We start from the raw sequence: 13,837 nt of genomic DNA on the forward strand, positions 1-13,837 counted from the left end.
AAGTGTGTTGTGCGCAACTTTCTGGGCAATAACAAAGCTGAGAGTTACACAGAAATCGTACAGGACATGATACAGAAATACAAAGAGTTGGGTTGTAGGATGTCTTTAAAAATCCACTTTTTGCACTCCCACCTCAGCTTCTTTCCTGCTAACCTAGGTGCTCTCAGCGACGAACAGGGGGAAAGATTCCACCAAGATATAATGGCAATGGAGAAAAGGTACCAGGGACGATGGGATCCTTCAATGATGGGGGACTATTGTTGGGGTCTTGTTAGAGAATGCAACATTTCTTACAAAAGAAGGAAGTAGTGTACGTTTTTGTAACCCAATGGAAGTTTCATATATTGTGATAGTTTTGATTGTCTTTTCATGACCTTTTGGTACATTTGTATTATTGTTTATTGTAAATTGTCACACTTGTAAATTATATTGTATTATATTTTATATATGTGTTTGTGGTAATAAAGCAAAACGTTTTACCTCAACTTAAGAGATCTGAAAGCATTACTATAAGGTGCAATAAACAGTACACACAGTATACATACAAACATATTTATTTCTCTAGAAAGAATAAAGCGATTATTACGAAACTTGGAGGGTTTGTTAAATATGAATCAAAGTATACTTAGGTATAATTTCTATGTTAGTATATGCAAGGGGACAAGATCTTGGGGTGTAAAATAAACGAAAAGGGAAATTTTTTAGGGATTTTCCCGAAAATCCCTCTGTTACGGGAAAATCGTACGTGATGGAGAAAAACCGAGTGCAAACCTTTGTTAACTAGTGTAATAATAGTGAAACTTAGTAGTTAAAGCATATGAATTTCTTTCCTTTGTAATAATGGTTAGAAATTGTCCGAGATTTACATATTTTTTTCATTGTAGAGAGATATATACCCTATACTTCTAACATATTGTAAAGCAGGTTTGCAATATTATAGTAAGGGGTTAAATATACGTTTGTAAGATAGTGGAAAACTGTAAGTAGAGAAATGTGTTTATGGTCAACAATTCTTTGTTCATTTATTGTCGACTATTACTTTCGAAAGGAGAAAATTTTTAGGGAGAGAGCGTAGTATATATTATGTAACGTAATAACCCCAATAAATGTATTTGTATCTATTTTTATATATGAAAATATTTGTAAGAGCATGGTGGTTATACTCTGAGTACAGAGAGAGAAAATCTATTGCGTACAATCCGGTGTCTGAAGTGTGCAGCTACCTAGTAGGCAATTGCGGTACTAGTGCCGGAACCTAAGCGTGCCATACAGAATTTCCAATCACTTTGGATTTAGCAGGTAATATTTAGGGATATATATAATTTACCTAGTCTGGGTTTTCGCCTAAAGTATACAATGTAGAAATATATTCTGTTTTAAAATTGTGTAAATGGGAAAGAAAGTCTCGTGGTACCATTGTGCCATAAAAGGGGCAAATTTATTTTATATTTATTCATATAAACCTTGAAAATAATTTTATAACGTTATTTTTCTACGAGGCCCTTTTACTAGGTATCATCTTGTGGTCACTATTTATATTCAAGTTCAAGTATTGCTTTCATATTTTTGGGTATTAAAGAAAATCTATTTATGGTAAAGAGTAGTACAAAGAATACGATTTATATATTACTATTTCTTTTCGATTTCTTCCGAACACCTACTGTTGAAAGAACAGAACAGTGCTCCCTTGTTAATCAAGGTGTAAAAAATCATTCTTTTACTTGTTAATAAGTACTTTGTTTTTTGCAAAATTCGTTTCATAATTCACACGGAATATACATTTATTTAGACTCGTGCTGGCTTCAGTCTAATTTTAAAAATTTACTAGAATCATTGCACGCAACAGGAGCCAGAACACCACAGGATGCGCCAATCTCTACCGATTGATTATCACCACCATCAATCTGTAGGAGGCCTGACCTCTGAGAGCACCTCAATCCTTGCCACTCTCTAGGATGCCTGGTCTCTGCTCACAACTCACCATTCTCTAGGACGTCTGGTCTCGGTGTTTTATTTCCTTCTCTAGCACGCCTTGCCTCTTAGAGGTATCTACAAGCACCTAGCCCGCAAGAGCCTTGCTTCCCGTCGTTCTAAGACGCTTGATCATTCGCTTCTTCCAAACTCACAACAAACCACCTAAGTTTCTAAAGAGGAACTTTTATTTGTGATGTTTATTACTATTGTATATAAGAGGAAAACTCTTAAAATAAATGGTGTTTGGGAGAAGTTTAAAATTCTCATGTACCATTTTTAGCTCTAGATTAAAAGACAGAATTTTACCATTTCCATGGATACAAATTGGATTTGTTGTGATTTTGGTGGAATATGAAGAGCGTACTCTATTGTCAATTACTGAAGCCTTGGGGAACCATTAAAGCCGAACGCTGCAAAGCAGTTGTTCCGTTTGAGCGAAATCATGGAGAAGAAACGATCTTTTGCTGGCTAAAAACGTAAGAGATCACACTGTTGCGTTACAGCTCTCGACAACATGTCGGTTTGTCAACATAAAAACAATGTTCAACAGGAATTGGGTAATTATTCCATATACAGCATATTCACTTGACCTTGCCCCTTCATATATAATCTGCTTAGGGCCCAACAAGATATACGTTCTGGCCACAGCTTTGCAAATATTGATATCAAGAATTCCATCTACAACTTCATCACCTCTAAGTCATAGTCCTTGTTTGAGCAAGGAATACGCACGCCTCATGAGTTATGGGCTAAGTTGATAGAAAATCAAGGAAAATATGTGTGTCTGAATGATTAGGATTGTATTTTATTGGTTAAAAATGCAATTTTTATTGTCAGTAAAAAAATACGCTGAAAACTTATGCACACACCTAATATATCAAGATGTACAACTTCTAGATGCTTGATAAGATGAATAATGATACGAAACAAACGAGATTTGGGATATTGTGGATGAATAACGTACACTTTCTGACAACAACTCCAATGTCAGTTTGAAAAAAATCAAGACTATCAGTTTCGGACTGAACATAGGATTTACAAAGAAACCAAAGTCGAAGTTGAACAAGATAGTTTTCATTAAAGAAGAAAGTTGCATCTCGAAAAAGCTGGCTTTTTGCACCTCTACTCTCAGATGAAAATTATTGAATATTGTCAAATTCTTTGTATTTATTATTCCATTCTATGTACAGTATGTTCCTATTAAATTAAATGGATTTCTAAGCACTTATCTCATAATATTAGAAGACTGCAGAACAATGGTGAGAAAAGGTATGTAATAATATGAAACTTGAAAACTGGATTTTAAAATTCTAACATCATAAAGGTTATCCTTGAAACTTAAATGAGGGCCGTTTTGTCGTGCCCTACGGACTCATTAGTTATGCCACTGCTAAATGAACTAGTATTTGGAACCAACTAGTTCAGAAAGAACGGCTCACTGAAACGGACTAAAATGCCCATTACTAATCAGAAAAATAGTGCTATTGAAATATCCGAGAACAGCATGTGTAGAGCACGAATGTGGTTTGACAAAGAACGCTATTAAGCACATTAAATCTACACAAGGCACACGCACCCTATACAAGGCTATACACCCCACTCTAAGGGCTGTAGTCGAAGTGGGACGGTATGCGGTGGTATGCCATACCGCCTCTGGTTTTTCAGTGATGGGAATATATCATCTCTGGTCTTTCAGTGATCAAGATCACCGTCACAATAAAGTGGATGTTAATATACCTTTTCTATTACCAATTAAACAAAAAAGCGAAGGAGGTAAGCAAACTATTAATGTAGCTCCAACTCTCTTACATGCTTCCACTATAAATTCATTTATTGATCATGAATTTAATCCTAATGACATGAATTTTATAATCATAATTTTCCAGAGGTTTTACCTATGGAGCGCCACCTACTTAGAACGGTGACGATTTTTGAAAAATCTTCCTACTCCTGATCCTGGACTTTTCTCAGCGTTTTTACAGGACTGTTCAAGAGACTTATCTCAGCCAAGGGTGTACAGTGTCACTGTATTAATAGGGGAACTGTCTTACCTGGACTACTATCCAAACGGATAGTCCAACCTTCAGATCTTCATACATTTAATCTCATCACACAGCACTATTGTCTTGCTTCTCTCACACGGGCGTCTGACCATCGGCTAGTCTTACACAATGGCGGACCACGGCACAAAACCGAACAAGCGAACTAGCAGTCGACATCTCAGTCTCCCTTCTGCTGACAATGGACCTTCTGTTTGTTACGCGAAGGTGGGGCCACGGAAGGGGTCATCAAAGACAAAGACTACCGTCTCATGTTCTCGCCAACGAACAGATTCTCAGACTTCTGGCGCATCTATTGAATCTTCTACCTCTGTTAGATCCATGTTGCCACAAGCAAAGGCAAGTTACGCTGCATGTCTACAAATTCACCCCCAAAGAAAAAGTAACATACTGAAATTTCTTATACAGATACGAGGGATACAGGCGTACCAAGATTTTCTACTCCTTCACCTGTTCAGTCAACGTTTTCTATCCTTCTTCGTAATTACGATACTACTTTGTCCAATGAGAAATTCGTTACACTTCAATTAAGAAAATATCTTCCACGTGTTTCCATCAAGGAAATTGTGCACACCAGAAATGGGTACATCCGCAAAACAATTGATCCTGATCTCTACAAAACTATCCGAGACAAAGTTCCTATAGATACCTTTGGGGCAAAAGCAGAGACCATACATCTCACACCTTCGACACGAAAGCAACCCCCTCCACTTCGCAGGCCATCTTTTCTCTCTGTAGTTATCCGTGGAGTCGATCCGTCTTATACAGACGAGGAAATTCATGAAGAACTGAACCTTGAAGGATACACCATTCCGAAGGTCTTTAGAATCAGAAACGACCGTGGGCCAACCTCCATGGTTCGAATTCTTACACCCCACCAAGAAACAATAGACGATTTGCTTGCTAAAGGGGTTCATATATGCAATCGTAAACATAGTCGTGCCATCACGTTCAATGGCACCCCTTCCGGTTCGTTGCGAACGCTGTCAAGCTTACAATACCCATAGTCCAGCTGAATGCAAAAATGACTTCAAATGTGATTCTTGTGCAGGACTACACTCAACACGTCTATGCAGTAATTTACATTAACCAGCACAATGTTCTATATGTCCCGACAGCCATCCTATTTACAGCTACAAATGTAAAGCAAACCCGGAACCAACGCCACAACACCTACAGTTACGTACAGCGTCCACTGTTACCACTACCCCACCTAGTCGACATTCCAATCACAGTAAACCGAATGCTCATCTTTCTTACTCTCTTACTGCAAAATATCCCCCCTTTTCTCCGGCCACACATCCTACAGCAAATCACCCTTGCAGCCAAAGCGACATTTCATATTCGCTTTTCGGTAACATATTCTGGGAACACAGTCCATTTTCATGGATTCCCAACAATCCAAACCGGTTAATTTCTGCTTCATCATGGCTATAAAGTTTCTCTTTTTAAATGTCCGATCCTTCTCAAAAACAAACTCTTATTTGAAGCCCTGCTACTTATTACAGTTATTCTCCTATGAGCCTATTAGAGTTATTCTCCTCAATGAAACATTCTTAACAAAATCAACTCCATGTCGCATACCAGGATATATAATTTTACGCGCAGACAATCCCCTGCAGCACAGTGAGCTATTGGAGCCGTAGTGGTTGGTTTCTCTTCCCATTTACCTTATAGTCAGGACAATTGTGCAATTACTGCTTTACCGGAACACTTCATTACAACGGTGTATTTGAAATTACTTATCATCACCGTAGCTACAATCTATATCCGCCTGGCGATCCCTTCCCATTACAGCTTGTACAGCACATTTCAAACACCTATCGCCATTATACTGTATTATCACGGCTGATTTCAATATGCAAAGTCACTCTCAATACGATCATACTAATTTTGTAGCATTTATCACCACAAACATCACTCTCACCATGCTTCAGCTACCCAAACCTACTCGCCCACAGTCTAACACAACACCTGACATCTAGCAATCTCCTAGCTCATACCACCATTGCTATCCTTGATACCCTCGGTAGTGCTCACGCTCCTCGTTAAACTCAGTATAAGCCTTCACTCTTCTGCATCCGCTCGCCCGCAAATGCCTTCCCGCACCTGTTATCGATTTGATAAAGCTAACTAGATCTGCTATCGCTCTTGCCTCACTCAACACACCAAGCACCTTTCATCCCCTACTATGAAAGACGATCTCTATACCTCTGTCGATATACTTACTCATTCTGTACAGGAAACTAGCCCTCGTTACACACCTACCAGCAAAAATATTCCATACCAACCTCGTTTGCCCCACATTATCTGACCATGATCTCACGTTCTTGCCAACTTTATCGAGAGTACATTCGTACTAGAAATCCTGACTCTACGTCACCCATCAACAACTACAAAGAACTGGGCACAACTACGTCCAGGCGTATAAGCTTCGTTGTTGGGTCAAAACCTGAATAAACAGTCTATTACCAGCCATCCTACCAAATACTGGAAAAGTTTAACGCTTTATGCGGAAAGTTTACAAACACTACATACCCCATTCTGATTGACAACTCCGCTGCTCACACGTATATGGAGAAAGCAAATGCCTTCGCAGATCACTGCAGAATATCTTCACGTCACCACCACCTTGAACTACACCCCATGTTGTAGACACAGCCTACACTTCTCCATTCTTCCAACCTAATCACCTACATGAACTCACTATCGATCAACCTGTCACTGCACCAAATCACTGTTCAAGAGATCACTAATACTATCAAATATAAAAGAAACACAGCGCCTGGCCTTGACAACGTCACCTATCGACAGATTAGCGAGTGTCCCCCTACATTACTCATTCTTATCGCCAATCTCTTCACTTTCATACTACGTACAGGCTACTTCCCTATGTCCTGGAAAACATCTTAAACTCTCATGTTCCCAAAACCACACAAGCCTCCACATGAGATTTATCTACAAACCGATCGAGCTTACAACGATATTCAGCAAAATCCTCGAACGCATTTTCGTTAAACGTCTTCATATTCACCTAAATAGCAGAAACATTATACCTTCCACTCAAGCAGGCTTCCGCCCTTCTTTCTCGATAAACGATCAACTCTTACGACTCACAAACCTTATCACTATGCACTATAACAGAGTGAAACCATAGTGTCTGGTGTTATTCGATCTCGAAAAAGCTTTCGACAAAGTGTGGCACCTTGAGCTTATCTATAAAATGATCAGACTCCAGCTTCCTATAGCATACATACGGCTCATCTTTAACTTTCTCTCAGTTCGTCTCATGTATGTTGCCATCAACGAACGTTTGTCTCACCCTATCTTCTTATTGTCAGGAGTTCCACAAGGTTCAGCACCTTCACCGCTATTATACATTCTGTTTGTAGCTGATATGTCACGCCTACCAGATAAAGTCTATTCTTTCCAGTATGCAGATGACACTGCTTTTTTCGCTTTAGGAACATCACTCCAGCACATCAACAACTCTTACAAACAGCCATCACTAACTTCTGCAGTTGGTGCCGACTTTGGAAACTTACGATCAATGCTACGAAAACACAGGTCTCCCGTTCTATCCTGGCAAAGAAAACCACCAAAGTCCGGCAAAATTCCCATTGTATATCTCTCCATGTGGACGATGTTCCCTTGCAGGCTACTAAGACAGTCACCTACTTAGGCATCACATACGACAAATATCTTACCTGGTCGCATCATCTTAAAACAATCCAAACTAAAGCTTATAATTGCCTGAATTTCCTTAAACGTCTCGCAGGAACTACATGGGGTCTACAATCACCTACAGTCTTAAACACTTATAAAGTCTTTCTTCGCACTACACTAACATATAGTTTCACAGTTTGGATTGCCGCATCAGAAAATTCTATAACAAACTCTTATTCTTGAACGCCACGCCTTCCGCATAGCTTATCGTATCAAATTACTTAGCCCAACACAGGAACTCTATCAGCCCATTACTTTTACTACCTTGCAATACCTTGAAGCTCTTCGACTGTCATACATACGTCGCCGTTTCCGAACTCAACATCTATTACTTTTCGACACCATGCACTACATCCCACACCCACCAGGTATTTTCATACTCCATTATCTCTTCTGTTTACATTATATCATTAGACGCCTCCTATCGATAATCCCTCACTCTTATTGCTTAACGATTACGTCAGTCATGCTCATTTGCCACTCATTTTTCCATCATTTCAAGCACAGTAATTCCTCATACTAACTTGGTTCCAATACGTCTATCATCATAGCCTAGAGTCCCCCTAGGCAAGAATATATTGCATCTGTCGCCTAATATTTTCCTATGTGTTGTCCTGTGGTTCGCATCTCATCTCATCACTCACTCTCATTAATCATTATGCTATAATACCATGAACAATCACTTAGCCCTATGCTTTCCTGATATTTATGTTCATCGTATTTGTTTATAATTTTTTCTCTATTATAATTTTTTCTTCATCTTCATAACAGCTATACATGTTATTATATTGTATCTACATATTTATGTATATCATCGAACCAAATGTTCAGGAGTGAAAAGCTCCTTGAGTCTCTTACTACTATGAATAAGGTATCTTAAATCACTTAGATCAACCACAAACCTCATACTCCTGTCTTTTAACACCACTTCCCTAAAAGATTGCGTAAACCTTTCAGAGGTAGCTAACCTTCCGCTAGCAATGTAAAAAAATATACTTCATTTCCTGAACATCTAACTAAAGCACAATGGGACCCTAAATATAAGAACAGGCGTGGCTGACATACAATTATGGTGGATTTGGTTGACCTATCTGTACAAGCGCTAAACGGAACTTCGGGTGCATTCAGATCTAAGCATTTGAGCATGGGCAGATTTAGTATTCCAGCGAGGTGGAAGAAAAATGACAGCTTGTGTTTTAAGGGGATTTATGGGTAGGTGCCACTTGTCACACTGGGAAGTAAAGGCATCTATTGCTTGCTGGAGTGTTCGATTTATGTGTTGAACAGCGTTGGATGTGTTGAGAGAAGTTATACCGTCGGTATATTGATATAATGAGACATTTTGTGGTGGAGGGGGCACATCTACAACGTATAATATATAAAGAAGTGGTGAAAGAACAGATCGTTGAACACCACAGTGAAGAAAGATCGGATGTGAAAATGATTGGTTGATGGTAATGTAAGTCATACCATTTGAAAGGAAAGAATGAATACATCTGATGCAAGAGAAAGGAAGATGAAATATGTGACGTTTTGGGATGAGGCTGCATGCCGAACTTTGTCAAAAGCCATTTTTAGATCGAACAGTAACAGGCAGAAAAGTTTGGAGATATTATACTGGTTAGTTATAGCTGTCGTGAGGCGTAAGAGTTGATCGGAAATATTGATGTGGGCGAACACCAGCTTAATGAAGAGAAATGAGTTTTCGGTCGGAAAGATGGGTATGAAAGCGACTAACAAGAATGCGTTCAAAGATTTTGCTGAGTACAGATGCTAATTGGATAGGGCGGTGAGAGTTCTGTAGGAGATTTATTGGGTTTGGTGAAAAGCAGAATTTTTGAGATCTTCCATTGGGGTGGATAAAAGCCAGTACGGAGAATGAAGTTGTATATAAGACGGGAGTAGACGATTTGATAAGATTATAGCTGATATGGTCAAAGCCAGGTGCCGTGTTACGTTTCGATTTGATGGGGGAAGAGATATCTGCAAGAGTAATGGGGTCATTAAGAGGTGAATTGGTTAGTTGATGGTGAATGTTGGGTTGTAGAAGGGGAGAGTGAGGATTTGCAAGGTGTTCGACATGTTGGGTGATAGTTGGGTTTGGTAGTTGTACGGTAAGGGTAAATATTTCTTGGAAGAATGAGTCAAAAGTATTTGCTTTACCAGTATCGGTTTGGAGAGGATGGTTATTGGAAATGATAGGGTATGACGTCTCTCGATGATTACCAGTTAACTGATGGAACTTTTGCTAGAATTGGGTAGAATGTGATGTAGTTGAGAGAGTGCTGCATGAGGGGAATCCAACGTTTTCTTCTATAGGCAGTAAGGTAATTATAAAGTATTCGAGTCCAACGCGATGCTGTGCTAAGGATATAGGATTATGAGTAAGTTGAAAGTCGTGGAAAGAGCGTCGAGAAGCAGCAAGGACGGAGTGATATTGCGGAGAGATCGGAGGTTTGTGTGGGTGACGTATACGTAAGGGTATGTTATTGTCGGTAGCTGTGTCAAAGGATGTTGTTAGTTGGTAAACAAGATCATATAGTTCGTGTTCTGTAGTGGCCTTTTGAAGATGTTGTATGGAATTTGTAAGATCCGCTTGGAAATTAGCCCAATTTGCGTGATTATAATCAAAGTAGTGAATGTGCGGTGGTTGTGATTGAACTGATTGGGTGAAAACAATATAGAGCAGTATCGGAGCATGATCTCTGGCGAAAGGTGGCAGAACCATAAGATATTGAATATCCAGAGAAGCAGAACTAATAATTATGTCTGGGGAGGTATTGCTGATGGGGCGAGATGGCGATGGGAGAGGATGAAAATCGACGGCAAGTATATTAGAAATGTATTTGTGAAACTGTCGCTTCTCTGCCTGCAGCGTGCAGGTTACAACGAGATACTTTGTATCGGTTGATAATTACTTGTATCTTGGGCAGAAAGTGCTTCTACACAAGCACTATACCTGATATAATGTTACTTAAAAAAAATAACAAAAGAAGAATGTTTTTAAGATGTAAGAAATATACATTATTATTGTATAGTCGGTTGCTATGTAGTTGTTTATACATACATAATTAACATGTATGATTGCAAGTCAGTTTGTGTGAATATACGTTAAAAGAGAATCAACGAATAAATTATCTAACACTTATCATGGACTTGTAATTCCAGTAGAAAAGGTGATAATACTAGTGAATATAATTACGGAAGATATTTTAAGGTGTAAACAATTATTGCCACTAAAAGATATACATATATTATTAGTCGAACCAGGGTTGACGACTACCTTTGGTGAGTCGTTGTAAGGTGACCATGAATATTTGTCTGCCCTGATGATGTAATGCTTAAAAGCATTGTCAAAGCATTGAAGAAGTTCATATGAAATGGGGTGGCCTGGTCGAATGTATATAGTTCATAGAGTAATGGTTTTGGTACGAAAATATAGTGTGATTATGGGATGCTCTGGAAGGTTATGTGGCTTTGGAAAAGAATGAGTGCGTACAGGGTTATTGTGATATGCTTCAGTTGCAGTGCCTCCATTTGCTCGTTGGTATGATCTAGAGCAATCATGATGGTGTAATTGAAACTGTGGAAGACGGACATGATGTTTAGATGTGAGATAGGTTTCGTTCGGGACAAAAGCCTCTACTTGTTCCTTCCTTAGAAGTTGTTGAAGAACTGTTTTGTGAGTGAAAAGAGATCGGATATTAAGGAAGAGGAAGGTGACTGCCATGATGAGTGATAGGGTTTTTAATAATTGTTTGGCGAGGGTTGATATTTATAGAGATCTGAATCTGTGTTAGTATATGTGATGGAAAAGTGAGCATGTGGACTGGTATAAGTGGCAGAAAGTTGTAGGCCAAACGATTGTTGGGTAATGTGATCGACCTGCATAACAATGTGTGGGGGTAAGAAGGGGTAGATATTTTGAAGAATAGGCGTCGTGAAGCGGAGCAAGTCATCTGCCGTGATTGGTTCCCGTAAGGAGTAAAAAGGTGGTGTGGAGGGATCGGTCGTGCGGATTGGAACGGATAATTCAGGTTTATCAGTTGGAGGAGCAGGCTTTTGATGGCATTTGTACCTGTAGGTTGGGCGTTTTTGATACATAGAGATGTTTTTTAGGTTAGGACAGTTGTTAGTGCTATGGTCCTCATTGCAGTCTCCATAACGGGGTGAGCTTGGACAGCTTTTAGTCAAGTGTGAGGTATATGTTTGACATCATTCGCATCGGATAGGAAGTGGTGTTGATGTGCGGGATGGTTCTACTCTGTAGCGTCTGCGATAGATATAGGCACCATTTTGAAGTAGATTATCTACTGTTTCCTTGGATGCTGTGAGAACTCGAACAAGACTGACACTTAATGCGAATGAATTTGTGTACTTCATAACATTCGAGTCGTAATTCGTCAAGGATTTCTTCGTCTGAATAGACTGGTGGAATGCCTTTTATCACCACTTAGAACATGGGTTGGCGTCTAACTATTATTTAAACTAAACATTCCCATTTCAGCTTTTTATACCTAGGTAATGAAATTCACCTTGGTCACATTGCCTATAAAGAAAAATTATAACTTAATTTTTAAACTCAAAATTAAACACAATTTCTTTGCTTGGTTTTAAATTAGGGCCTATACATGAAACTATGAAGTGTAATAAAGCATGCTATAACCACAGAATTTCGAGTGTATATATTATATTAGATGTGTTTGAATATTGCAGGAATCAACACCATTAGCGCAAGCACATGTTAACACAACACTTGTTACAATTTACAAACAGTCCAATCAGACGAGACTCTACAACCAGGAAGACACGAAACCAAGATGATGGAGCCCGAGGAGGGACGAGTCACCAAGAGACTATCTATAAAAGCGAAGCCTGAAGAGGGACCAGTTATCGGTTTCACCGTAGATCCAGTAACCTACATCCGCTCCCGAGATCGCTTTGGACTAAGGAGTTCACCTTCACCTTAACCCGAGGTCGCTTTGGACTAGGGATCCTAATCACAACCAAACCTTGCGAAACTGCTTTGGACTGAGAAGTTTTCCTGCAAGACTCACCTAAAACACGCAGATGTTCTGGAGGCTGCTTTGAGCAAAAGGGGCAGCTTGCAAAACACCACTTTCTTCAACTTGTTCACTCATAAGGAAAGACACTGTTATACTGATATTTGTAAATTCAAACATATTTTGTATTTAGATTTAATAATAAAATTGTTGAAGGGAAAACACCTGGACCGTTATTGACGCTACCTCAAAGACATTACATGGAGATAGGCGCGAAAAGGTTTGTACCGGACGCTCTTTTTATTAACGGAATTATAACTTTGAATTTGGGACAGAATAAATAGGTTAGTAGCATTTCCTCTACTTTTCCATTTTCTTTTCTTTTCTTCTTCTTCTTCTTCTTCTTTATCATCATCTAGTGCGATTTACGCTTCAGACAAGGTCTGGTAGACAGTCATACAGACCTGGAGACAATAGCAACGAATCTTTTGGGAATATAACGGAGGGCGCATCAAACATGTCATTCAACATGCCCCACCTGGCTAAATATTCGGGTCACTTCGGACAGATTTTTCATGTTTTACGACCACATGGCCACTATAGTCATGATCGCCAGTGATAAAAAGAAGTCTTGCTTATATACCTTCAGGATATCGCTTTGGATTTAGTTTTACAACTAAAATATCAAAATCAATACGGACACTAACCTATGAAAATCTTAAAGCTAAGCTAGTAGCATTGAGTAGACCGAAAGTACCATCCTATAAAGCTGAACAAGAATTATTTCAAATCCAGAAGGGTCCTGACGAAATAATATATTATTTTTTTTACGTAAATTAAGGACAATAAGGCAGTTATTATCGGATGCATCGGAAGAGCAAAAAAATCATTTATAATTAGGTCTTAAGAGAGATTTCCTCAATAAAATAGCAATCGAAAGATTTGAAACAATAGAGGCGCTGCAAACCAGGTTAAATTAATTGGAATCCGCCAATTATTTACTAAGAGGGATCATGTAGAATTAGCAAAGACATTATATACACTATATGACCGAAATTCAGTACCTATCCCTCA

General features: G+C 39.0%; 1 long non-coding RNA gene across 1 annotated transcript in view; it reads left to right on the plus strand.

Annotated features, from left to right (window-relative positions):
* Window positions 1-13,003, plus strand: part of LOC145686135 (uncharacterized) — an 80,236-nt gene extending 67,233 nt beyond the window's left edge. Inside the window, exon 4 of the long non-coding RNA XR_014131518.1 lies at window positions 12,477-13,003. This is a non-coding gene — a long non-coding RNA (uncharacterized LOC145686135). The remainder of the gene's footprint in view (window positions 1-12,476) is intronic.
* The last annotated feature ends 834 nt before the right edge of the window (window positions 13,004-13,837 follow it).

This window comes from Thermobia domestica, chromosome 5, assembly GCF_964235325.1.
Source record: "Thermobia domestica chromosome 5, izTheDome1.hap1.1, whole genome shotgun sequence".
In the NCBI taxonomy this organism is placed as follows: Eukaryota; Metazoa; Arthropoda; class Insecta; order Zygentoma; family Lepismatidae; genus Thermobia; species Thermobia domestica.